We start from the raw sequence: 27,500 nt of genomic DNA on the forward strand, positions 1-27,500 counted from the left end.
TAGACTTGCAGAAGATGCTTTTGGGAGCTCTGGAGGGTGAGGTTGGGAGTATAGGGCTGGAGGAGGGTTCCTGTAAGACAGAATGAGCTATGAAAAGTTGGGGTAGTAGGATTTGAAGGAAATTCCAGCCATTGCAGGTTTTTCATAGCTGGGCGGTGGCAAGAGCAGTAGGGTTGGTTAAAGGCAAATCTTGCAGTTTTATTATAGGTGAGTTCTGGTTTCAACAGAAGATTGGATTGGATATTAGGGGCAGTGTAAAGAAGGGTGGGGAGTAGAAATGCTTGTGCAAGAAAGAGCATGGAGACATCTGTGAGGAATTTTTTTATGCCTGTATAGCAGGCCTAACTTGTGATGTGTCTGCTTGATGCACTGCTGAATATGGAGATCGAACTTTAGTTGGTCATCGATAACACCTCCTAGCAATTTGGTGTGGTTCCACTTCAAAACATCTAAAACCCATAACATCTAATTTCATAACACTGAGACCAGAACATCTAAAAACCCATAACACTGAATTTCATAACATCCAACAGTATAAATCACATGAAAATAACAGCAGGGGGGGCTTGATACAGTGGGGTTAGGAAATTATTTTTTTTCCACTGTAGTGCGATCTTAGAGTTGGTATGTTTAATTTACTGTGGGGGGGCTTGCCCCCCTGCATAAACGTAGTAAAAAGTGTGTTTGGTAGTTTAGTGGTGTTATGTGGAGAGGATGTTATTTTCTTGTAGTATGTAGTGTTAGATATTATGATATTCGATGTTATGGGTTTTAGATGTTTTGAGTTTTAGATGTTCTGGTCTCAGTGTTATGAAATTAGATGTTATGGGTTTTAGATGTTTCAAAGTATACCCTTTGGTTTGAGGTTCAACAGACATGATGGTGTTGTTAAGGAAGCAGACAGTAAATGTAGCTTTATGATGTTGGAGAGATTTAGGGAGGAAAAGGAGAAGCTTTGTTTTCTTACAATTAAGTAGCAGTTGGTTGGAATTTAGCCATTTTTCAACTGAGTGCAGAGACTTTTGGGTGTGAGTGTGAAGGTGGGTGATATTGTCGGAGGAGGAGATGATGGTGGAGTCATCAGCATGATAGATGAAAGTGGATAGGAGGAGTGTAGGTCATTAGTAAAGATATTAAATAATAGGGGTCCAAGGATGGAGCCTTGAGGTACCCCAGTTTGTACTGGTAAGAAGGAAGGAAATTTAGATTGCCATTTAACTGCCTAGAATTTGTTGGAGAGAGAGGTGGAGAACCAAGAAAGTGCAGAGTTGGAGAGAATAAGGGTAGCTATTTTTTTATTTTATTTATTTATTTTATTTTACATTTGTTAACTGGGAAAATCCAGTTGGACCAGGTCCATTTTCAGTGGATGCCCGGGGAGAAAAGCTCCACAGTTAACATATAGTAATTAGACAATGAGAAATGCACAGAATGAAAAGACAGCAGATTACTTACAAGTGGAGAGATAGTCACTCAGTCCATCAAGTAAGCATCCAGTCAGATAGTGATGTCTGGGGCTATTCACTAGTGCCCAATGAATAATGTTTTTTTTTTGTCAGTTCTGTTGGGCTCTTGAAGTAGTTGGGTGAATCCATAGAGGTTAATTTGTTTAGTGGGGTTGCTAGAGTTGCAAGCTTGCCAGTGAAGTATTGAGGTTGCCTAATAAAATTGTTTCTTGAGGGGAATTATGATTAAGCCATTGAAGAATTTCTTCTATGATTGGAGAGTTATGTCCAGGAGGAATGCAGCAGCAAAGGATGTTCATTTTTTTATCGGTAGGATAGAGCCTATGGTTTCTGCGTTTTGAAATGTTGGCAAAGGGGTATGAAATGGCTGGAGGTGTATTTTGTTTTTGAATAGGATTGCTACTCCACCCCCTTTCCTACTTTTTCTAGCTAGCCTTACTATTATAATCTGGTGGTAGAATTTCATCGCTAGGGATATGTAGTTTTAGCCAAGACTCGATAATAGGATGTCAGGAGAGTAGTGGGCAATAAAAGCTTGTAGTTCATGGAGCTTTTTGGAAATACTCTAGTGTTGATATTAATGATAAGTAGATCAGATTGAGCTCTGTTGGGGAGGTCAGTGAAGGAGGGTCCTGGGTTTAGGTGTATGTCACCAGTGATGAGGAGTATTTTGCTGAGATTAAAAATGTGTTTGATAGCATAGGTTAAGTTTGAGAGGGATGCATAGACTGCATTCTTATTGATAGCTGGTGATAGGTGGGTGTTAGGAGTGTGTAAAATAATACTATTGTTAAATAGTGTTGGACAGACTTTAAAATATATGTGGGAATTGGTGTGTCTTAAAGTATGTGTTGTGTGGTAGGAGGTGCTGTCTATGGGCAAGCTTGTTTTTATGGATGTAGTGTAGGATAGTGAGGAAGTGAGGGCTAGTAGGAGGAAGGGTAAAAGGATTTGCATTGTAGTTTATCTTGGAAAAGGTTAAAATAGTGTTCCTGTTGTGGGGTGGGGGTGTAATTTGAAAATTCTAATATGGGTATAAGGCAGGGTTTAATTAGGAGGCACTGAAAAGTAGCTAGGACAGATGATTGGTGCTGGAAGTAAGTCAGGTGATTATGGATAGGTATAAGTGTAGGAGTAGTGGGGGTGGGTGAGAATTGGGGGTAGGGTAGGGGAGCAGAGTGAGCCTAAAGGGTAAATGGAGCGGGTACAGACCCCCAGCAGAGGTGAGCACCAAAAAAGTATCAGTGAGTGCAGGTGAGGGCAGGGCACTGATAAGTTTTTTAGTGACTGCTGGTAGTCTGTTATTTAAGTAAGTAGATTGGCAAAGAGTATAAAGATGTCACTTAAATTACACTAGTTTGTTTACTTAATTGAAGGGATTACTAGACCTGGAGAGGGTACTGTAAGGATGGCTAACACCAAGATACCTTAATTATGCTTTAGGTACTGGATAGTAGAGAGAAATTGTGGAGGTTTGCTGCCACCTACTGGGGAAGTTGGAGCATCCCTGCGAGTGTGCACCCTGTCGGGGCTCAAGTATACCTCAACAAAATTGATTTTATTTAAAAATTCTGTAGCGCATATAGGGTTTTTTTCTTTTAAAAAAAAAACACAAGAGCTTACATGCACTTAATGGCACAGAACACGCTTTCTGGGGAGACTAGGTCCACCGCCTTGCTGTTTTCCCACCGGGTTGATTGCTTTCCTGAGCAAGAGGGAGTTTAGACTGTGCTGACTAGAAAAGAAAAGAAGGAAGGGGTAGCGTTATTATCTGATAAGAAGTAGCAGCAACGTTACAGTATGGAAAGTGTGGGTGAATGAGAGAGGTGAGTAGGGTGGAAGAAGTTTAGAGTAGATGTGAAAAACAAAAAAGGTGGCTGATATAGTGCTTGCAGGAGGCTCAGATTCAGAGTGAGGTTTAAGCAAACTGAAAAGCAGTACAACATAACATCACAGTAGCAATGGCAGATAAATGCACAACATCCAAGCAACACATTTCAGATTATGTAGCTCAAGTTATCAGTTTAAACAGTCAGAGAATTGCACAAGATGCGATCGACATGTTAGATTTCGTAGTTCAAGTAATCACTAACAACATTCAAGCAGAGCAAACAGGAAGGCAAGATTAACTAGGTGCATTCAAAAGGCAAGTTTAACAAAGTTTAACATATGCAGTTCCACACTAATATGACTAACCACAGGATGTAAAGTATTTCATATGCTTGCCCATACAGATAATTTAGTGTTGCATAGCTGTGGGTCACTTATGTTACTTTAAAACAAGTCATAGCAGCTAGCAATGTACACCCTTATGTATGGCAGCAGTATTTTACAGGAGAGACATGAACAGAACAGTTGCTGTTAAACGCATTCAGGCTACAAAAATAGCAGTGAGTTATGCACATAAGGCAGAATACCCTAACTGTTTTCCACAAGGACAGTAGCAAACATACAGTACATAGATAAGGTGTGCTACACTTCTTACTTTGCAATTAAAGGCCCTTGCGTTGTAAGGTTAAATCAGGTCAAAGTGCAACATTAAATAGAGTAGTTTCCGAGAATAATTAGGAACAGTAAGTAATAGCAGCAAATGCCTTATCGGCATGTGGAGTACATATGAATCACAGCTCTACACACTATGGCAGTTAGTTTGGATAGAAGCAGTCAGTGGGAAACAGTGTCAAAGGCTTTGGAGACATCCAGAAACAAATATGAGATTAGCTTGTTGTCACGAGAATTTATGATCGAATTAGTGAATGATATTAGAGCAATAGCTTTACTGTGATTTGGGCGGAAGCTATAGTGTGTAAGAAGAATTTCTAGGAAGATGTGATTAAGAAGCTGTTTGTGGATGCACTTTTCAAGAATTTTTGGCAGTTTGATAGAATGGCAGTGAGACTGAAATTTGAGGGGTCAGTTGAGTTGCCACCTTTATATAAGGGTATGACATAGGATTACAGTGTTTTTTTTTTAATTAACTTATTAAGATGGAGATGGATAGCAATATAATTGGCAGCAAGTTTTAGGTATTGAAGAGGTAGGTTATCAGCTGATGGAGAGCATGTTTTAAGTTTGCTAAGGAGTGACTCGATACAAGTTGTGGGGTTGGATTTAAGAGAGAAGGGGGTTTGGTGAGTTGTTGAAGGAGTGTGGTAGGTAATGGTGTCATTTCTGGTTAGATTGTGAATAGAGTCAATGAAGAAGGAGTTAAGAAAGGCAACAGTATCAGTGGAAGAGCTGTTAGGGCATGGATTAGTAGTTTATTTACTGATTGCCAGAATTTTGGGGGCTTGGAGTGAGGATTATGTACAGGTTTTTGGAAAGTTTTTCTTGTTTTTAGTTAAGTTATGAAGCTCTCTGTAGGACTGAAGATCAGTGAAAGTATTAGATTTGTTACCATTTTCCATGCACTCAATCTCTTATGCATAAGGGTATGAGTGGCTTGCATTAGCCAGGGGACATAGTGGTTTTGATTCTTATTTTCCTGATGGGGAACTGTATGTATAGAAAGATGTTGTATAGAAAGATGTTGTTAAATGCCAGGACAGCTTCCTCCAGGGGGAGGTCATACAGGATGGACCAGTTAATTGTACAGAGTGAGTAATTAAAAGCGTCTGGATTAAAGTTTGAGAGCTTACAGCAGTCTTTGTATTGCTTGGATTTGTGTAGTAGGAGTGAGTGTCAAAGTATGAAGGTGGGATGGTGGTCACTTAGGGTATCCTGTAGGGTGGAGAGGTTGTGGTAAGAGTTAGGGTTGGAGGTAAGGGCCCAATCTAGTCTGGAGCCAGAGTTGGTGTGTTTGTTTAGATGAGTGGGGGCAGAGATTAGCTGGGAGAAGCCAAATAGATTAATTGATGTGTTAGGGGAATCAGTATCAAGGTCATTCAATCACTGTTAACATCATCCAAGACAAAAGTTTCATATGAGACAGTCTGTGAGATCCAGGAGAGAAAAAGCTCTAAGATAGGGATGTTGTTTCTTGGGGGGGGGGGTATAGGTGGAGGCAGTTGCTAGTTTCTTGTGATTATTCAGTTTACAGGTGACAATCATAACTTCAGCTGGGTGGAAGTTTAGAAGAATGATTGGTAGAAGGCGGAGGAGAGCTGATTAGAGCATAGAATTGTAACCCCACCACCTTTTTTCTTAATTATGTCTTGCCAGAAGATGTTATAGCCAGGGGGAAGACGTTCTGAGTCATATATGTGAAGCTCAAGCCAGGTTTCATTGAGGGTGAGAATGTCAGGGGTATGTAGGGAGATCCAGGCATGGATTGGGGAGATTTTATTCATGATACTCTGAGTGTTCAAAGATAGAATAGGTAGGATTTTGATTTAAGAGGATGGGAGGCTTTCTGGGGCAGTACCGGGAGTGGAGGTTTAGAGGGTGTGAGGGATGAGCACAGAGAGAGGAGCTGTGGTTAGGTCCCGGGTTGGGATGTGTATCACCTGATAGTAGTAGATTTAAAATGAGTATTTTGAAAGAATTAAAGTGGTTGCATTTGAGGTAGATTTTTGATTTAGTTTTAAGAGGGAGTGTTTGTAGTTGTAATATCTTAATTCCATACAAGGTAATGTTGGAAGGAAGAAAAGGTGATGGGGTTACAGGGAAAGAGTAGGTGGCAGAGAGTTTGGTTTGGAGGTAAGGTGTAGGGTGTATGTGTGTGAGAGTGCATTGATATGAGGTATTGAGGGAGGTAAGTATTAGAATGGGTGAGAGAAGCAGAATAACTAGGAAGCTGTTAGAATATTTAAGATTGGAAGAAACATATTTTGGCATTCTATTTGGAAATAAAGTAGGTTATTGAAATATTACTTGTATGTTAACAGGTGAGGGAGTATGCATAGGTCTTTAATATGATATGCTGATTAAAGTACAGAGGATGTGAAGTTTGATTGGAAGGCTTGGAGGAAGTTGGGTGGGGAAATGGGGGTGTGGTTATTGGGGAAAGAGTATAAGTGCAGTGTATGCAAGAATGGGTGGGAATGGGGGGTAGGGTAGTGGAGTGAGCCAGAGAGAAGCAAGGGTGAACGGAGTGGGTTGGCCAGGTCGCATCAGACTGTAAGCTGAAAAAATAAAGCAGTCAGTGAAACTGTAAGTATCTTTGCAGGAAATAACAGTGGGTTTGCAGTGTCAAGGCATAGACTCAAATATAGTGATAGTGGAATGGGGGGCAGGTTATGGAGAAGAAAAATAGACTGCAGAATCTGGAGCAAAAAATGGTGCCAGTTAAGATAGCATTTAAATGGAGCAATGCGTCATGGGAGAAGGCATGAGAACAGAGTTAAGGGGACAGAGTAGAAGAATAAAAACTAAGAGTAAAACAAAGCTAAATGACACCCCATAGAATAAGAACCAGCAGGTAAGTACTCAGAAAAAAAAACTATCAGTGAGGCTGCAGCAAATCTATTTAAGATGCCATTTATAGGGTCAGTTAAGTATTGGGTGAAAAGTAGTAAGGTAAATAAGGGTAGATTTACAGCTTATAAAGAAAAACAGCTTAAGGGTGTTTGGTACTCCTCCTTAACTTAGCACGGTGGAATCAGAAACTGCTGCAAGCACAATTCCTAATTCCCCCTTCTTCACAAACTCAAAGTACATGGTCCAAGGCTAGGGATCATGCAAAAAGATTAAAGGACTGTTGATGTACTCTTCTCTGCAGAACCCAAAAAGAAGCTGCTGAGGTAAGCTCTGACTTCCCTGACTCCATGCAAGTCTTGGATCTGACAAAAATGGTTTCACCGAATCCTAAAAAGAAAACTACGTCAGACCCTAAGTCCTCAGATCCAGTAACCAAACCCAGGACTGTCTGCTTGGCTTCCTTGGATTCGGTGCCTTCAAGGGTACCCCCTCCCTTCCTGGAGAGGCACTCTAGGCCTTCGTCCTTAGTATCTTCATGTTCTTCAAAAAGCCTAACTGAAGCTGAGGTCACTAGGATGGTGAAGGAGCTGGTTGCAGAACAACTTCAGAAGAGTGCCCTTAGAGTCCTTTCCCATTTTGGATCAGGGACCTCCATCAGTGACCACTCCTCCTCTGAACTGACACTTGGTTTCAGAGTTTTTGGATCTGAGTATTCCAGGCCCATCTGGGTTGGATCCGAGGAAGCTCTGTTCATCGGATCTGACTATGACTGTGAGTTTTTCGATTCTGACTCTTTCGGAGCTCGGCAACTCTCAGAGCCAGGGCTTCTGCATCAGATCCAGGGGGTTGCAGTTGACTTTGAGGTTTTTGGAGCCATCTCTCCTCTCAGAGCTTTGGCGTTCAATAGTTCAGCTCCAGCTTCCTCCTCGGGCTGATAGCCTTTGGGGGAAGGGTGCTGATGGACCAGGAACCTTCTTGTCCTACTCCGTTGGTCTCCTCTTCCCCAAGGTGGTCAGCGTTAGAGGTAGTGAAGAGGGTTTCTTTCTGCACCTTCAGATCATGTAGGCTCTCCCCCTTGGCTCCATCCTTAAATGCTTCTTTCAGTTTGTCTGATGAGACTCACCACTCCACTCCACAGGGACAGCTGGTCCAAAGTTTTCAGACAGCCCATTCAAGGATTCCTTCCTCTCCCGACACTTCTGCAGATCATCCCACTGAGGAAGTCTCTAGGAAGAGGTGGTGGAAGATGAAACACCTAGACTCACCCCAAGTGTCTCTCACCACTAATTCAGACCTCAGTGGTGGAGAAGAGTCCCCCAGATCACCACCTGATGATGTCTCCTTTGGAAACATGCTTGAAATCCTAAAACAAAAGCGTGATTGATCTGTCCAAACCCCTTCTTCTGAGGAGTTTGTATATCTGGAAACTTTCAGGACTGGCCTGTCCACCTCCTTGGTAGCTCCGCCACCTGACAAATTAGTGGACCTAATTTGTCGGAAGGCTTTAAAGGAACCTGACTTGACCAAAGCCATCCCCAAGAGACCAGGTAAGATTATGGCACCGAAAGTAGAAAGGAAGTTTTGGAGAAAGGGTGTATTGGTTGATGCCATGGTTATGGCAGTGGCCATGAAAAAGGAACTTCCAGAGGAGAATTTGACTGTCCTTTCTCCTAATAGAGAGTCTAGGTCAATGGACAGATTGGGGAAGCGAGTGCACACTTCAGTGACTTTTGCCATTTGATCGCTGAATTACTTGGACAATTTTATGATGTTGCAAAGGGGTCTACTCGAGCTTTAAAACTCGTTGGCAAGGACCATGACTGAAGAGATGCTAGCATCTGTGCCCCCTCAGTTGGCTATCTTAAAATCAGTTGTGAACTGTTCTGTAAGACTTATCTCCAGTGCAACAGAAGGTGCCTCAAGGGATGCAGGTTTAGGCATATCCATGAGGAGGCATGCCTGGATTCACCTGTGTCATTTTGGGGAGCCTTTCAAGTGTTCTTTCATCAGTGCTCTGTTTGACAGCTCCTCCGTTTTTGGACCCACTGTTAAGGAAACACTTACCAGGTGTGAGATGGATGGAAAGACTTTGCCTGCCGTTGGAGTGCATTTTGCGACCCCCCCCCCAAAAGAACCTTTTCAAGGAATTAGCGGAGAGGTCGCAAGATGTGGTTCAGAAAATCTCAAGGTCTTTTCCCCGACGCTTGTGGAACCGATTCCCCCAGAGGCAGAGGGGGAAATGTGAACAATAGAAGATACCCTTGTGGCAGAGGAGGCCCACAGAATATAGGATCCAGAGACACTTTCTTTGATAGACCCTATCAGAACTCCTGAAAGGAGGCCTGATGATTTACCTCTGGAAGCAGTTGGGGGTCATTTTTCTCTGTACCAACAGCCTGGCCAAAAATAACAAATGATATTTGGGTGCAGAGAATTATTACCACAGGTTATACCATACACTTTTTCCTTCCGGCCCCATCAGTAATATAGCTCAGTGTTCCACCCAATCAAAAGAAGCCAGCAACAAAGCGAATTCAACAGTTGCTTGCAAAAAGGGTCATCCAAGCAGTCCTACCAGACCAGATAGGGTCCAGAACTTACTCCAGGTTCTTTTTGGTTTCAAAAAAGACAGGTGACTGGAGAATATTTTTGGATCTCAGTGTGTTAAACAAGTTGGTTACATACACCAAGTTCTGGATGTTCATGGTAGGGAAGGACAACTGGATGTGCTCGATAGACCTCCAGTATGCTTACTCTTACATAAAGATGAAGAGATGGTCCAGGAGGCATTTAAGCTTCCGAATGGGAGCCAGACACTGCCATTTAAGAGTACTGCCCTTTAGCCTCAACTCCCACAGTATTTACCAGATGGACGGCAGTGGTAGCAGCCTATCTAAGGCTGCAGGGAATCCGGGTGTTCCCTTACTTGGACAACTGGCTCATCACCGCCCCAGATGGACATCAGTTGGTACAAACGAGAGACCAGGTACTAAGAACTTGCTCAACTCTCGGAATTGCAATAAATCACAACAAATCAAATTTGCAACCCACCCAGAATCTGGAATTCATAGGTTCAGTCTTCTACACTCAGTTCACACTTGCATTCATACCATTACCACGACTACAGAGCATCAGAAACCAGGTCAGGAGAATCATTTGCACCATGAATATTTTAACTAGAAAAGTCCTGCAGGCTCAATGCTTGATGGTGGCAGCTATTACTCTAGTACCCCTTGCAAGGTATCAAATGAGAGAGTGCTACAATGGATGCTACAAACCCAGTGGTCCATTTTCACTCACTCTGTGTTGACAAAGATAAGGGTGACTCAGATATGCAAAAATTACCTCTAATGGTGGACACAGTCAAGTCAGCCCCAACAATGTCCACCTGTTCATATCTTCCCAGCCCAAGGCCATAGTGACCATGCATGCTTCACAGATGGGGAGGGGGGGCATTATCTGGAGAAGACAGTCCAAGGCCTTTGGTCCCCCACAGATACCAACTTGTATATCCTTGTTCTGGAGAAGAGAGCGGTACTTTTGGGAACTGCAAGCACTCCAAGATTCTCTCCCTGTCAGGACAATTGCGATCCAAATGGACAATGTCAGTAGTTTTTTATATCATCAAGCAAGGAGGAACCAAGTCTTACCCCCTGTGTTGAGAAGCTCTCCGAGTGTGGCAGTGGGTGATAGCTTCCAGTCACTTTCTGGTGGCAGTGCACATTCCGGAGAAGTCTAATCTGATAGCAGACAAACTGACAAAACACAGCAGGTCCATTTTATTACCTTATGAGTGGTCCCTCAACTAGAAAGTGGCTAAAATTATTTTTCGTCAGTGGGGCCAGCCTTGCTGTGATCTTTTTGCATCTCCCCTAAACAACAAATGCAGCAGCTTGTTTGCCTAATCCCCCCAGTGAGTGAGTCACCGAGTGATGCTCTTCTCCACAACTGCCCCCCCCGGTCTGTTATATGTCTATCCCCAACTCCCTTGATACCCAGATTCTTATGGAAGACAGCCTGATTGAAGAGCACAGTAATCCTCATTGCACCTTACTGGCCTCGACAACTATGGTTCCCCTTTCTTTGGCCTCACCTACTATCTCCACCTTGGATTCTAGATCTGATTCTAGACCTTTTGTCCCATCCAACAGGACTGATTCACCCAGATCTTCGTAGCTTCAGACTGACTGCATGGTTTCTGCACTTCTGTTGCTGGCCAGGCAATCTATGCTTTCTTCCCCAGTCCATTCTATTCTATTATCTTCCCATAAGCTTTCTACTAGGAAATTATACAAAATCAAGTGAATAAGATTTGTATATTGGGTGAAGAAGAACCACGTAGAAACCTTTACAGCTCCTGCATATGCTGTACTTGAATATCTACCGGAATTGTTTATTGAAGGAGCAAGCACATCTACTATTAGAGTTCATCTTGCAGCAATTTCAAATTTCCATGTGAGATTTCACAATTCTTCCTTGACTTCTGCAAAGATTTGTAAACTATTTGTGAAAGGTACTCTTCTGCTGAGACCTCCCTTTTAGGACCCCGTTTCCCCATGGGATTTAACTCCAGTACTACAAGGCCTAATGCAATCTCGCTTTGAGGAGCAGCTAAATGTGATTTGAAATTCCTGTCTTGGAAGACCAGCTTTCTAGTTGCTATAACATCAGCCAGGAGAATATCTGAGCTTCAGGCTTTATCCTCAAAGCCCCTTACTTGATATTTCACAAAGATAGAGTTTCCTTACAGACCAATGCTTCCTTTCTACCAAAGGTGGTGTCAGAATCCAATATTAATCAAGCCATTCACTTGCCAGTATTATTTCCAAATTTCAGTAACCAAGAGAAATTCGTACTACATTCACTGGATGTTCATAGACAGTTGTGTTACTGTTTGTATCCAAATCAGACCAACGTTTAATTTCCTTTGTGCACAACAGGTTAGGATAACCCATTAAGAAGGTAACTATAGCCAAATGGCTAATGGAATGTATTTCCTTGGTGTATAGAAAATTGAATGTGGCCCTCCCCAAACCTGTAAGAGCTCATTCCACTACCTTGCACTATTTTTCAGTCCAGAGTTTCTATGGATGATATTTGTGTAGCTGCTACTTGGTCTAATCCGCATACCTTTATCAGTCATTACAAATTATTATCTGGTCTTGAGGGGAAGATTGGCCTTTGGTTCGGCCATTCTTAGGCACATCTTTGCTTAAGGCCACCCAGGGATTAGGTAGCTGAGGACTCTGTCCCATACATTGATGGCGAATGAAAACTGACAACATCAGATAAAGAAATTATGTAGTCACCATAACGTTCCATCTGTGTTGGTCATTTTCATTCACCCTCCTTCCCCGTGTCCATAGGATGTGAGGATTCAAAGGACATCTTAAACACTTTGAGGCTTGATCTTCAGTGATGATCTCTATATATAATTACTACTGTCTTCTTTTCTTTCGAGCTATATGCATTATCTGAGGGGAATAGGAGTGAGGCAATTTGGGTAGAGAGGGAGCTTGAGAGTTTGCAGGCTTCATTGAGCTAAAAGTAGTGGCCGAGTCAGATCCGAACCCATATGTTGATGGTGAATAAAAATGAACACAGATGGAACATTATGGTGAGTACATAACTTCTTTTTTGCTTGCACAAAGAATATTTTATGGTTTTAGGATGGGAACTATGATTTTAATGTTATCTGCAGCTTTTTAGTTTTAGTTGCATTTTTGAGTATACTTGACTTTTATATGTTGGTTCAAAGGGATTGTTTTTGTTATGTCAGTATGTAACACTTGTGGTCACTTTTATGCATTGAATGTAGGGGCTGCTGTGACTAATGTGAACTTAGCATAGGTTCATAGGTTGGTACTAGGCTATCGGCCCTAGGGCCTATACAAGCCTAGCCATAACAATTCCCTGGCTATTTCTTCCCACACTATTTACTTCCCTGGACCCCTGTCTAGCAGGGCGACTGACGTGGTCCTCGGGGTGAATTTTCTTTCTCCCATCCAATCATCAAGGTTCCTTTTGAAGACGGCCAAGGAGGCGCTCTGCTTGACATGTGTAGGCAGTCTATTCCAGAGTCTGGGGAGTCTCTGGGTCAGGAACCTATCCCTCCAGCATGTTTTGTTTATTGTGATGACAGGGTTTAGATCCCTGGAGCGTGTGGCTCTGAGGGATTGGGATTTCTTTAAGTGTAGCATGTCCAACAGCTCTGGGTTTGACAGGGCCTTGTATGTTAAGCAGAGATCGCCTCTGAGTAGGCGATATGCGACAAAGTATAGCTGGAATTTTTTAAGGTGGTCAGCGTAGGGCATCTGCTTTAGACCTGTGATTCCTTTAGTGAGGTATTTCTGCAGTGTTTCCAGTTGTTGCAGATGTGTATAGCATAGCTGTGGATGAAGTGGTAAGTGGTTGATAAAATATGTGGTACTGAAATGTGTGTTTTTTTTTTTTTATTTTACTTTGATATGGAGGGCTGAAGTTATGACAAATAAATATTTACATGCTCACATTATATATTTATTTATTTTATTTACAGGGGTAGTACACTGATGACAAAAGTCCATTTGCAGGCACAGCCCAGGTGAAGAAATTCACAGATAAACAAAATGGTACAACTTCACAAACTTATGAGTAATCACAGTTTGGTCTGGGGTGTCTGGAGTGAGGGAGTTAATTGTGAGAGGTTGCAGAGTTTGCTGGGGGGGGTGGTTTTATTATGGGGTTTCCTACATGAGTGGGGGAGGCACCTGGTTGAAGGAGTTTGAAGAGAAGGTTTAGGAGTAGTTTACAGTTGTTTAGCCAAGAATTAAAGGAGAAGGGTGTCAAGACTGAATCTGATTTTGAATAGTTGAATGTGAGAGACTGGATCAAAGAATAATCATGTTATATGCATAAAGAGTGATAGGAAGGTTAGGGAGATCAGCGGGCTGTTTGTTAACAAATACTTAAAACAGTAGTGGGGCAATTGTGGATCATTGGGGCACATCTCAACAGTGGGGTGAGTATGGATCGGTGAGGCACTCCTCTGGTAAAGGGTGAAGAAGCAGAAAGTGGTCAGTAAGATCAAAAACTTGTTAAGGTCAATGAAGAGAACTCCTGAAGAGTTTTGTTTATCCATGCTAAGAAGGAGCTCATCCATAAGTGACAATAGCACTGTCATTGTGCTCTGTCCAGCCCGGAATCCTTGCTGTTTAGGAGTGAGAAGGTGGTACTGTTGGATATAAGTGGACAATTGCTTGTCAGTTATTTTTTCAGTTATTTTTCTAAGTGCAGGCAGGACGGAGACAGGGCAGAAATAGGAGGCATTTTCTGGCTGAGGCTGTTTGGGAAAGTGGTTTTACAAGAGCAGTTTTCCAGTGTGTGGCATTATATTTTGAGTTAAGCAGAGGTTATGTTTTTGTAGCAGAGGTGTTAACAGAGTCTCTTCAGAGTGACATAAACCAAGGGAGTAAAACGTCTGCACCAGGAAGTGTATCCAGGGATATGTTTTCTACTAAAGGATCAAGATCTTTTTGAGTGATTTTCTTAAAATGGAATAAGGGAATAAAAGAAGGGGGGGGCTGGGTTAGTTGGGGGGGAGGTAGATGTTGCAGTACTGGGGAGATGGATGAATTCCTTGAGAAAGTCAGAAGTTGAGAGTTGGAGGGGTCTGAATAGTGATGGGGGAAGGTGGGATCCGTGGATTTTTGGTATGAGAAGATTTACTTCCAGTCAGACATGTTTGGTTCTGGTTAACAGATCAAATTGTTTGCTTTTGAAATAGTTGGTTCTGTGCCTGTGTATGGCTTGCTGTGCTATGTAGACAAGGTAAAAGCAGTATGATTTTCTGATGAGGGGTTTTGTGTCCATGAAAACCATGTATTTGTCTCTAAGTTTGAGCATAGGTTTCCTTTCAATATATAGTCAGAGGTTTTTGTTGTATTTGAAAAGACAACATGGAGAGGGATGAATTTGTCTTGAAGTTGAAAGAGGGTATGTATAAGAGCTGTGGCAGTTGACCATTGAAAAGTTGCTAGGTGTTTTTGAGGTTGTCTGTATTGTTTGTGGATTTGGGTATGAATGTAACTAGTTTGGGGTCAATTTTGGTGACTGGTGGATAATTTGGAAGGTTATTGGTGAGTAGTTGGTGAATGAGGGTAGTAGAGCAGATATACTGGAGATGATGGGAGAGTTGTTAATGATTAGATCTATGAGGAAGTGGATGTTGATCTGGGAAGTTTGGATGAGTAGTGTAATTGACTGACTGCATAAGACTGATATATTAGCTAGGAATTTAGCCGTTTTTTTTTCTTCTTTATACACTTTTATTGAAATATCACTTGTGACATAGGCAAATTTGCATTCATATAAAAATAATCACACTGTAATTAATTAACATAAACATTTACATCACATTTTTTGCTATATATTATAATACCTAAGCAATATTGCATAAATTACTCAATTTCTCCCCCCACCAATGATTCATAGGTGTGTACTAGGCTAATGGCCCTGGAGCCTTTGCAAGCCTAGCCCATAGGATTACCCTGGCATTGTGCCACCCGACCTTAGTTCCCAGTGCCTCTGTCGAGTAAAGCCACTGGAGTGACCCCTGGGGTGAAATTTCTATTTCCCATCCACTTATCAAGATTTCTCTTGATGAGTGGATCACTTACTACATAGGCAATCATACATTTACATAAATGAAAACAAAGCACACCAGCACAATCCTAACTGTAAGCATTTTACATCACAAATCATACTGTCTCATACTCAGTTGCAAACATTATACATCACTTATAATCTACCCAGTCTTTTTCAGTCAAACATTACATGGCTTATTTAAGTTTTACTACCTTTTAAACCTCACTCCTCCCTTGTATGTATTGTTCACACAATTCCCATTTTTTCCTATGTAGTTTGCTCCTACCCTTTAACAAAAATCTAATTTCCAGTTGTTTTATCTCTTACTATATTCACTACTTCTAGTATAGTTGTTTTAGAATTTGATTTCTATTTTCTAGTAATTGCTTTTTTTGGCAGCCACCATTATTAGACACACAGCAAGGCCTTACCATGCCTAGGCAATTCTGATTTTGTATCATAGCTCAGAAGAATCATCTCCCTTGTCAGACCAATCTACCCTCCCAGCATCTTCGGCAGTGCATCCCGTAGGGAATCCTTAAAGTCTGCCAGTTCACAGCACTCACTGAAAATATGTTCCCAATTACTTCTTTCTTCTCCGTCACACCTCCAACATTTCCTGTCTACCTGAGGAAAAATTCTCTGGAGTCTACTTGAGGTATAGAAATATCTATACAAACATTTCCAGGAAAAAATCCTAACTCTTGTAGATTTTGTTGCATATTTGGGAGACATGCATATATCCTCCCATTGTTTCTTTGTGAATTGCTTATCCATTCCTTTCTAACTTCCTCTGATTAATTCGTATAGTTATCATGCAATATTTTATATGATGTACTACTAATTCCCTTTTTTTAATGGCAACTTCTGTTCTAGATTCCATTAAAAATTCTACCAGTCTACCAGTGCTGGTCTTTCTTTTAAGACCCCCCCACCCCATTTCTTTTTCTCTGCCTATTCTCTGATATCAGTCCTTGATAGGGATGGCAATCTCTAACCTGTAATCCAAATGAATTATTGTCATCTTCCCATTCTGTTACCTTTCCCTTTCTAGTTATTTGCTCCCAATACCTTGGTTCCTTTGCCAGTTTTCTCCAATAAATTCCAGCCCTCTCTTGTCTATTTTCTGCATCCCTAACTGCAGTCATCCCTATCAGCAGGATCTCTTTTCTCCATTCCCATGCTGGTTTAGTTCTTAAAATACTCCCTGCTATTTTATAAATATAATATTCTGTATGATTGTTGTCATCCTCCGTAAAAGTCTGCATCCAAAATCCCATACTGTCCTTGTTTATTGAGCTATCCCCCTGTATCATCATCATCCCTTTCCACTTTGAATTATAGTTTTCTGCTTCTGCTATGTGTAAGAACCTTAACTGTGTTGCTCTAAAATACCCCATCAAATTGGGTCATCCTAGTCTGTCTTGTTCTATTGGAAGAATCAGCTTATCCCACTTGGCCCTTGCCATCTGCCCCTCACAGATAAAATCCTTCAGCTTTTTTTCAATTGCTATCCACAGTTTCTCCTTTGATTTGATAAAAATATGCCTGACCTGTGTATAAGATTAAAGTGTCTAAAACATTGTAATTGATTGCATCTTACTAAACATATACATTTAACAAAGCTTCCATGTTATCAATTTTTGTATTTTCTTCTGTTTAGTCTCTTCCCACATATCCTTAGCTGCCACAACAATGTCATTTCTAAACAATACTCTTAAATACTTCATTTTATCATGTCACTATAAATATGGATATTGTTGGACCAATTCGTGTGTGGGTACATAATTTACTGCTCTCGCCTTTGTTTTAGCTGCATTATTTTTGTATCCTGAAAAGATATGAAACTGTCTTAAAATGTTCCACAAAACTGTAATGTCATTTTCTGGTTTTGTCATGTATAAAATAATATCATCTGCAAATAAAGCCAGATTTTTTTGACTGCCATACTAATTATATCCTTGAATTTTTGAGTCCCTTATTTTCTTTGCCAGCAGCTCTAAATATAATGCAAATAAAAGGAAAGGAGGACATTTCTGCCTGGTTCTTCTACTCAAGCAGAAATTATCAGAGAGAACCCCACCCACTTTAATTTTTGCCTCCGATCCTTCATATATACTCCTAATCAACCTTATAATTGTATCAGGGAAAGCAAATGCTGCCATTGCCCTGCTTATGAATGTCCAGTCTACTCTATCAAATGCTTTCTCTGCAGCAAAGCCCACCAATAACAGTGGTATTTTCTTACATTCTGCTACTCTCTGAAACATCAGTGTTCTCTTAATGTTGTCAAATGTGTGCCTTCCCTCCACGAAATCACATTGATCCATATCTATCAGTGTTGGTGTCACTTTTGCCATTCTTTTAGCCATTTTAGACATAAACACTTTATAATCATGGTTTAGTATTGAAATGGGTCTGATGGATCTTTATCCCTCTTTAGGTATTACAGCTACCACCGCTTTCTTCCAGGATGCTGGTACTTCTCCTGCTCTTAAAATTCTGTTAAACAAAACCTTTCAGATCTTTATCAGTTTTCCCTCCTAGTTTCCAAACTTCCACAGGAATACCATCTATTCCTGGAGACTTTCTTCTAGATTTGTTACACATAACCATTTTTATCTCATCTCCTCCTGTCCTAACTGTTAGTAATTGAGCCTCATCCACCTCTAACCTTGGCATATTTAATTCTAATTTAATTCATTTCCATTTGTACCTTTTTCTTGATTTCCATATTTTTCTGCAAACTTTCATAAAATTTCCACAGTATTTCTAATACTTCTACAGGATCTCTTGTTAACTTCCTTGTTATAGGCTTCCTATGCTTGGTAACAGCCCTTTCCAGTTTCTGTTGCCTGAGTTGTTGTGCTAAAAGTTTTTGTGGTCTAGAACTATCAAAAACATTTGTTTAACAGCAATCTTTCTAAACTCATCCATATTATTGAGGTAATCCATTATTTTCTGTTAGCATTCTACATTTTCTTGTTCTGATGTTTTGCAGTACTTTTAACATTTGTCAGTCCCTCTAAATAATTCTTATTACTTCTTAACCATATCTCCCTTTCCTTTATTTCTACTCTAGCTTTAAACTCCACCTTAATTTTATCCCACTCCCTAGCTATATTTTCAGAAGAAAGTTTTATGTTCCTTAATAGCTCCTGAATTATTTACAAAACCCATTCCTGAAAATTCTCTGTTTTCAGCAGATAGATGGGAAAGCACCAGTGTCTCACTTTTATTTCATTACATTGCATTGTAATTTTAGTTATTGTTGGCGCATGATCTGAAATAGTTATTGGGTGAGTTTCAAGACCTTCAATTAAATGCACATGTTCCTATGAGATGTAAATTCTGTCTACCCTAGCACAGTTTTTGTATCTTGGAGAATAATATGTAAATTCACTCCGAATTCCTAGTACTGAATTCACATTTTCTCTGCCAAACATTTTCCTAAATTTCTTCAAAAATCTACCCTCCTTTTTATATTTTCCCTTCTAGACCCCCAGACACATCTTCACTGTTGCAAACCAAATTCCATTCCCCACCTATAAGTAATATTCCTTGCTGAAAGCAGATTATTTCTCCCAGAATTTTCTTAAGCACCATTATATTAGTTTTAGGTGGAATATAGATGCATGCCAGTGTAATCCTCCTTCCTTGCCAGTAGCCCCTTAGTACTAAATATCTTTCATTATTGACTTTTTTTCCTCTTTTATCACCATTGGAGCACCTCTTGTAGTCAATCTAAGTACTTTTTTCCTTTACTCCAGATATTCTGCTGAATAACCATCCTGAAAACCTTTCTTTATCAAATCCTCATGTTCATTTCTTTTCAGGTATGTCTCCTGTAGCATAGCTATTTGCAATCTGCGCTTTTAACATAGTTCACAACTCTTTCTTTTTTGTACTTATCTGTAAGACCATTCAGACTGAAAGACATTACAGAAAGCATCAATGTTAAGTTGTCTATCTCGCCTTCATTCTTGCTGGATGGGTTCAGAGCCGATCGTCGGCTCTGACTCGGCCACTCTAAAAGCTCGAGAGCTAGTTCCACCAGCTTGAGGCTCCCCTATACCCCACAATGCTAGGCGGTAACTCCCCAGATCTCGTTTGCCGCTACAGCGATCGAGGTGCGTTCCTACCGGCTCAGGTTAGTTTTGGTAAAGAAACTAGTTTTTCTTAGCTTTTTTCCCCTTTTTTAAGTTAGTTTTTCTAAATAGTTATATTGTGAAGTAGTTCCATCCCATTCCCTGTTAATTTCCCTCCTTTTCCAAAAAACTCTTAAAATTTTTCCCTTGGGCCCTAGGCCCAGTCCCTCCCTTCCTAGTAGTGAGTGACTGTGTTTTGTAGGGATTTTATTTCTAATTATTTCTAACTTAATTTAAATTAGTTTAATTTATTTCTAAGTGTAATCGGTGTGTGTGTGTTTGTGTGGTTGCACTTTCCCCTTAGACATGTCTAAGGAATCAAAGGTCTCAGGCTTTAAGAAGTGTGACTCGTGCTGTCAGAAGATGTCTCTGACAGACGGTCACACTTCTTGTGTGTACTGCCTGGGACCTTTGCACCTGCAGGACTCATGTGCTGTTTGCCATGGCTTCAGCCCTAGAGTCCTGCAGGAGCGAAAAAATAAACTTATTTTAAGGGGCTTATTAAAGCCTGAGGGTCCCTCGACTCAGTCCTCAGGGAAAACCCTCTAAGCCTTCCAGACCTTCGGCTCCAGCCTCTGAGCCGTCTTCTGGAGGTCCTAAGGCTATTCGAACATCGGCTCCGGCCGGAGCCGATGAATCTCGAATACAAGCCCCTACAATGTCCTCGGCTCCGGCCGGAGCCGAGGAAGACATAACTGAGTCGACTCCGATCAAGTTGTCGGAACCGACATCTAGAAAAAGGTCCCGATCTCCATCTATCGGCTCCGTTCATTCGGTTCCAGCATCACCTTTGCTGTCTGAACGGAGCCATAGATCCCACTCTTCTAGGTCTTCCAGGTTATCGGACCATGGCCTTCAGAGAGTAGTGAGTCGACTTCTTAAGTCCAAGGCACTAGCCCAGATGCTTCAAAGTCCGACTCAACAGTCGAGAACTATTCCCATCACTCAAAATGTTCCTCCTCTGACTCTTTTGAGTTCGGAGCCGGGGCGACTCGGACCCGAGACTGTGGTGGCGTCGGAACCGATACCTTTGTCTTTGGTTCCGTCGTCTGCTCCGATGTCTTCCTTGGAAGAATCTCGGCGCCGGACTTCCCTCGTCGGCTCCGAGCGGGCGAGTGGCATCGGACCCTTGTCCGACCCCCCTCTCCCTCTCGGTGCTTCGGCGCTGGTGAGTTCGGCTCCGACATCAGCCTCGGAGCCATCACTGTCGATGCCGGGGGAGGTTTTCAGTTTTTCGGAATGGAGACCTCCGGCTCTGCCTGACAGGGGTGCCTTCGAGGTCATGAGGAGCGTGTTAGAACCAGGTTCAACTCCACAGTCGGCTCCTTCTGCCCCTCCCCCCATGGTGCCTCTGGTGATTTCTACTCACTCTCTCATCCCCGACCGTAGAGAGCCAGCTCCTCAAGTTTCCCCAGTGGGGATCTCCTCCTCTTCCGAGGCCTCTCCTGACCCAGTAGGAGAGCCCCCTAGGAAGAGGCAGTGCAAGAGGAAGCAAATTGACTCCCCTGAGTCTGTCACCTCTGACACTGATTTAGAGGATTCTGAAGGTTCCCCTCGTTCCCCCTCTGAAGATGTCTCCTTTGCAGACATCCTTGAAATCTTAAAACAGAGGGGGAATTGGCCAGCCCTCAACCCTTCAGAGGATGAATCAGTGTATCTTGAGGCGTTTGGCTCTCGCCCTTCCACCTCCTGGGTGTCCCCTCCCTTTGACCCCCCTATGCAAGTGGTGGCAAAGAAGGCTTGGGCGGCTCCTGATTCAGTGGAACCCACCTCCAGGAGACCATCAAAATTCATTACGGCCCCCAAGGACAAAGGATTTTTGACCAAAGGCGTCTCTGTTGATGCTATGGTGGTGGCTGCGGCCACCAAGAAGGAGTTAGCTGATCCTTCAGTGCCTGTTCATCCTCCTAACAAGGAGTCTAGGTTGATGGACAGGTACGGGAAGCGGATGTTCTCGTCAGCAACCTTTACTATGAGATCGCTGAATTACCTGTGTCATTTTACTCGTCTTCAGAGGGATTTGCTCAAGGAAGCGAGTGAAATGTTGAAGAACCCAACAGCTGTGGGTTTTCAGGATAGAATGAACTCTCAGCTGGCAACCCTTAATTCTATAACTAACTCCTCCATGCGCCTCCTTTCATATGCGGCAGATGGAGCAAGTAGAGCGGCAGGTACAGGTGTAGCCTTGCGTAGGCACGCCTGGATGCGGCTATGTAACTTTGCGGACCCTGTCAAGGCGTCCTTCACTAATTCCCCCTTTGATGGATCATCCCTTTTTGGTCCTCAAGTGAAGGAAACCCTGACTAGGTGCGAGACTGATGGCAAAACTCTCTCTGCCGTCGGAGTCCGTTTTTCTACTCCTTCTAGACCTTACCCCAAAGGCCAGAAGGGGGAAAAGATGTGGTTCCGCAAACAATCTCAAGAAGATTTGCCTGACGCACAGAGTCGATTCCCCTCTAGAGGCAGAGAGGGGAACAATAATGGTAGACGCCGTCCTAGAGGCAGAGGGGGCCCGCAGAATCAGGGCAGTTGAGAATCCTTTTCCGGCAAGCCCTTTCAGCATCCCTGAGGTGTTGCCCAACTGTCCACCTTCGGAGGCAGTCGGGGGAAGATCGTCGCTGTACCCAGAAGCCTGGCTATCCCTAACTCAAGACAAGTGGGTACAGTCTATCATTTCCGAAGGCTACAGAATCCCCTTCCTTTTCATTCCGAAGCAATCCAAAAAAATCCCTTCCAGACGTTCCACCCAGTCAAAGGGAGCAAGCAGCATTAGAAATTTCAAAGCTGCTCGCAAAAAGAGCCATTCAACCAGTTCCAGCAGACCAAACAGGATCCGGAATCTACTCCAAATTCTTTTTGGTTCCAAAGAAAACAGGGGACTGGAGACCCATTCTGGATCTCAGCAACTTGAACAAGTTTGTCAAGAAAACAAAGTTCCGGATGGTCACGCTGCAGTCCATTCTACCCCTTTTGGGGCGGGACAACTGGATGTGCTCGATAGATCTCCAGGACGCGTACTATCACATCAGAATGAGTCGACGCTCCAGGAGATTTCTCCGCTTCAGGCTGGGAACCAGTCATTTTCAATTCAGAGCCCTGCCCTTTGGTCTCAGTACAGCCCCCTGAGTGTTTACCAAATGCATGGCAGTGGTAGCTTCTCATCTGAGACGACAAGGATTCCAGGTGTTTCCTTATTTAGACGACTGGCTCCTTACAGCCCCCACCAAGCATCTTTTACTTCTCGCCAGAGACTACACCTTTCACACGTCAGGCACTAGGCATTTCAATAAACTACGAAAAGTCTGTCTTGTCGCCTTGTCGTGTTATTACTTTCATAGGTGCAAATCTAGACACAGTCAATATGTCAGCCAGACTCACAGAGCAGAGAATAGCAGACATACACAGACAGGTCTCTCTTGTCTTGCAGAGCAACAAAGTCAAAGCCAGACTGATCCTGAAAGTCTTAGGGATTATGGCGGCGGCCATCCCCCTTCTACCATTAGCTCGCTTCCATATGAGAATTTTACAATTGATGCTTTTCACACAATGGTCTTACCAAAGACTTCCAATGTCCCATCCTATTCGGATAACTAAATCGTGCAAGAATCATCTCTCTTGGTGGATCACATCTCCCCAGCTCCTCCTAGGGAGACCTTTCGTCCCTCCCCCTCCAGTTGCTACAGTGACAACAGACGCCTCCCTGATCGGGTGGGGGGGGGCATTACCAGGGCAGGACAGTCCAGGGCATGTGGTAACCGTTCGAGTGCCACTTGCACATAAACGTCCTAGAGATGAGAGCAGTGCTTCTAGCGTTGCAAGCTTTACAAGACTCTCTTCCCAAGGGAACTATAGCAATTCAGACAGACAACATGTCTGTAGTGTGGTACATCAACAAACAAGGCAGAACCAGATCTTACCCCCTATGTCGAGAGGCACTCAGACTGTGGCAATGGGCGATTTCTTCTCAGCGATTTCTGTTAGCAACGCACATCCCCGGGAAGTCCAATGTGATTGCAGACAAATTGAGCAGAGCTATTCTCATGCCTCACGAGTGGTCTCTGAAGAATTCAGTGTTGGAGAAAGTTTTTCGAAAGTGGGGCCGGCCTTGCTGCGACCTTTTCGCTACTCCCCAAAACAGCAAGTGCGACAATTTTTTCACCCTCTTTCCCCAACCAGGCCACCCCAGCAGAGATGCTCTAGTGCACGTTTGGCCCCGGGAACTTCTGTATGCTTTTCCTCCCTTCCCACTGATATCTCAGCTGATACAGAAAGCCATCGCTCAGGAAGCTTCCATGATCCTCATTGCCCCTTACTGGCCTTGACAGGTTTGGTTCCCATTTCTCCACCGTTATCTGTTGGAGCAACCTTGGCATCTGGACCCAGTTCCAGACCTCTTGACCCATCAGTCGGGTCAGTTGCACCACTCCCTTCCCTCTCTGAACCTCACAGCGTGGTTCCTCCAATTCCAACTTTAGCCAGGCTTCCTCTGATATCTCACTCAGTTAGAGATATCTTGATAGCCTCTCATAAATCTTCCACTCGGAAGATTTATCATAACAAGTGGAAACGTTTTTCCTATTGGCGCAGTCAAAGAATATAGATCCTTTCACTGCTTCCATTCAATCAGTTCTAGACTTTCTAGCCAAACTTTTCCACTCAGGTTCGTCTCCATCTACCATTAGAGTTCAATTGGCAGCAATTTTGATCTTTCATGTTGGAGTCTCAGAGTCCTCCATTATGTCTCACAAACTCTGCAAAGCCTTTTTAAAGGGAGTTTTTCCTCCTCAAACCACCCATCAGAGATCCTCCTCCCCAATGGGATCTCAACTTGGTTCTGACGTCCTTAATTCTTTCCCCCTTTGAACCTGCGGCTTCATGTTCAATAAAGTTACTTTCTTGGAAAACACTCTTTTTAGTAGCTATCACTTCAGCTAGAAGAGTCTCTGAACTCCATGCTCTGTGTAGTCGACCCCCTTATCTTGTATTTCATAAAGATAGGGTGTCCTTACGTACTAACCCGTCTTTTTTGCCCAAGGTAGCTTCACTGGCAAATTTGAATCAAACCATTGAGCTTCCTGTTTTCTTCCCTAATTATTCTAATAGGTCAGAACAAAAGTTACACTGTTTAGATATTCATCGCCAACTTAGGTACTATTTGGACAGGACCAAACAATTCAGAAAATCTGACCAACTGTTTGTTTCTTATGCAGAAGGTAGAATGGGCCTTCCAGTTTCCAAAGTGTCTCTCTCTAGATGGCTTACTTCGTTGATTACCCTAGTGTATGAGATAAGACATCAACAGTTGCCATCCAAACCCAGGGCTCATTCAACTAGAGCTTTAGCCATTTCTATAGCTTTCCAAGATAGGCTGCCTATTGATTCGATTTGTTCTGCAGCTACTTGGGCTTCTCCCCATACCTTCATTTCTCATTGTAAGTTGGACTTGGCCTCTAGAGACCGAGCCAACTTTGGTTCCACTGTACTCAAGAGTCTGTTCCGATAGGCCACCCGGGACAAGGTGCTAGGGACGCGGTCCCATCCAGCAAGAATGAAGGCGAGATAGACAACTTAACATTTAGAAGTTATGTACCTACCATAACGTTCCATGTTAGTTGTCTTCTTCTCGCCTTCTTTCTTGCGTCCCACCCTCCTTCCCCCTAACCAGGACAGACCTAGAGGAGTTTTTCTTTGTTCCTTATGGAATTTTCTTGCTGGCCTTAGCTTTCAAATGAGATCTGAGGAGTTATCGCCTAGCATTGTGGGATATAGGGGAGCCTCGAGCTGGTGGAACTAGCTCTCGAGCTTTTAGAGTGGCCGAGTCGGAGCCGATGATCGGCTCCGAACCCATCCAGCACGAAAGAAGGCGAGAAGAAGACAACTAACATGGAACGTTATGGTAGGTACATAACTTCTAATTTTCTTCTGTTGTTATTATTACCACCTTTTATGTATAACTGCTTTTTTTGTTAAATATCTAGTTCCATCTTTTATGTTACATGCATATACTGTTTGGCAGATTGATCTTTTATACAGTTGTTTCTCGTCATATCCATTTGAGCCTATGTCACAACTTACAGAACATTTTGTTTTATTGAAAACCCTCAAAAAAAAAAAAAAAAAAACCCTCCCCCAATATGCCAGAATTTAGCTGTTTTATTTCTCAAGGGACCTATATAGTTCAGGTTAAAATAATCTAAAATAACAGTATTTTTATAGCTGCGGGCAGCTGAGGTGATAGAATAAAGGATTTACATTTAAGAGGGAGTGGAGGAAGAAGGTAAGTGACTGTTGTTAGATGATGACTGTTTTTTTTTTGGGGGGGGTGTAGAAGGTTCCAGTTAAGTTCATTATCTGATTATTGAGCAATTATAGTTTTAACGTAGTTTTTATAAAGAATGAGTGCACCTCCACCTTTGCTGTTGCCGGGTCTTGTATCTTGCAGGTGCTTGTAGGCGGGAAGTGGGTATTTAAAAATAGTATTGTTCTGTTTGAGTCATCAGATGAGGTTCCTTCTGTATGAAGGGGATGATGATGAAGTTTTTCCATAGAGAAGAAAACAATGAGTATAGTTATTTACCTGTTTTGTTTTAGTTGGAGCCAGACTATTAATGGTTTTCATGAGAAGTGTGTTAAATTTTTAATAACTTTATTGAGTGGAATATTTTTCAAGATAGACCAGTTAAAGGAGATTAGGATCAGGGGTAGAGTTAACAATGTTACTGGAAGTTCTAAGTAAGTGTTTTTTGGCATGACAGATACTGAGTCTATTTGCATGGACAGGGAGATGGTCACTAAGAGAATCAGAGAGGGTGCCACTGGAGACATATTTAGTGGAATTGGACACAAGTATCCAGTTGAGAATTGAGCCATTGTTTTGGGTATAGTTATAACGTGTGGGGGAGAAAATCAGTTGAGTCAATCCAAATAAAGCTGTGGCTAGTTGATGGACATATTGTGGAGATAATCTGCTAATTGAATTTAACATCATCTAGGATTTTGTTATTACTAGAAATTGTATGCGAGATCTAGTTTAGGATGTTTTTGCGGGTTGTAGCATTATTGTCTGGGCAATATAGAGTACTATAATGCATAATTACTTATGATTTAGTTTAATATGGGAGAAGAGTTCGGGGTTATCGAATATGGGAATAGGTTTATTATAAGGCAGGATTTCAAGTTAGTCAGGGTATAGTAAAGCTGCTCCACCACGAGTTCTGTCAGCCCTGATAATATTATAACCAGGGGGTGAAATTTCAGAGTCATGGGCTTTAGCCATGTTTAAGTTATGGCATGAATGCCTGGTTTATTGGGGGAGATCAAGGCATAGAGTTCTAAAATTTTATTACACACGCTGTATTATGAATATTTAAGGAAATAAATTTAAGATGTTTGGGTGAGTTTTTGGTAGATGGGTCAGGTTATGATGGGTTTTGGTGATGGTGGTGTAGTCTGTATTTTGGAACGAGATGAGTGGGCTGAGTAGGAAGGGGTATTTGGCTTGGGATGAGTTTCCAAAGCTAATGGGGAGTCAGAATGGATGGGTTATGCATAGGTAATATGTAGGGTTAGAGGGAGGATTGGTCTAGGGTTAGTACATGTGTAAGGTGAGGCAAGGGGTTCCCCACCTCATTCATGTGTGATTATGCTAAAAATAACCCTCACACACACACAAACGCCAACAGTTATCCTAACATATTACTCAGCTTCAGCAAAGTTGACTGTAATATTTTTGAGACAATGGGTAATTGAAAAAGTGCATATCAATTAACTATCTTTTATCTTGCTTAAAATTATAGTGAGTACTCTCCTTGCTCTGTTGAAGTCTGCCTAATAACTCTAAACTTTAAGGCAAAACTTATTTTACAAGTTGATCCATTTTATTCTCTGTTGTAAATACATTTTT

General features: G+C 42.2%; 1 protein-coding gene across 1 annotated transcript in view; it reads left to right on the forward strand.

The window, feature by feature from the left end:
• The window catches only part of TTLL5 (tubulin tyrosine ligase like 5), a gene marked incomplete in the record, with an annotated part of 5,893,562 nt that overhangs the window by 2,063,311 nt on the left and 3,802,751 nt on the right, over positions 1–27,500 (forward strand).

Source organism: Protopterus annectens, chromosome 6.part0 (assembly GCF_019279795.1).
Source record: "Protopterus annectens isolate FY-2018-M chromosome 6.part0, PAN1.0, whole genome shotgun sequence".
Classification (NCBI taxonomy): Eukaryota; Metazoa; Chordata; order Ceratodontiformes; family Protopteridae; genus Protopterus; species Protopterus annectens.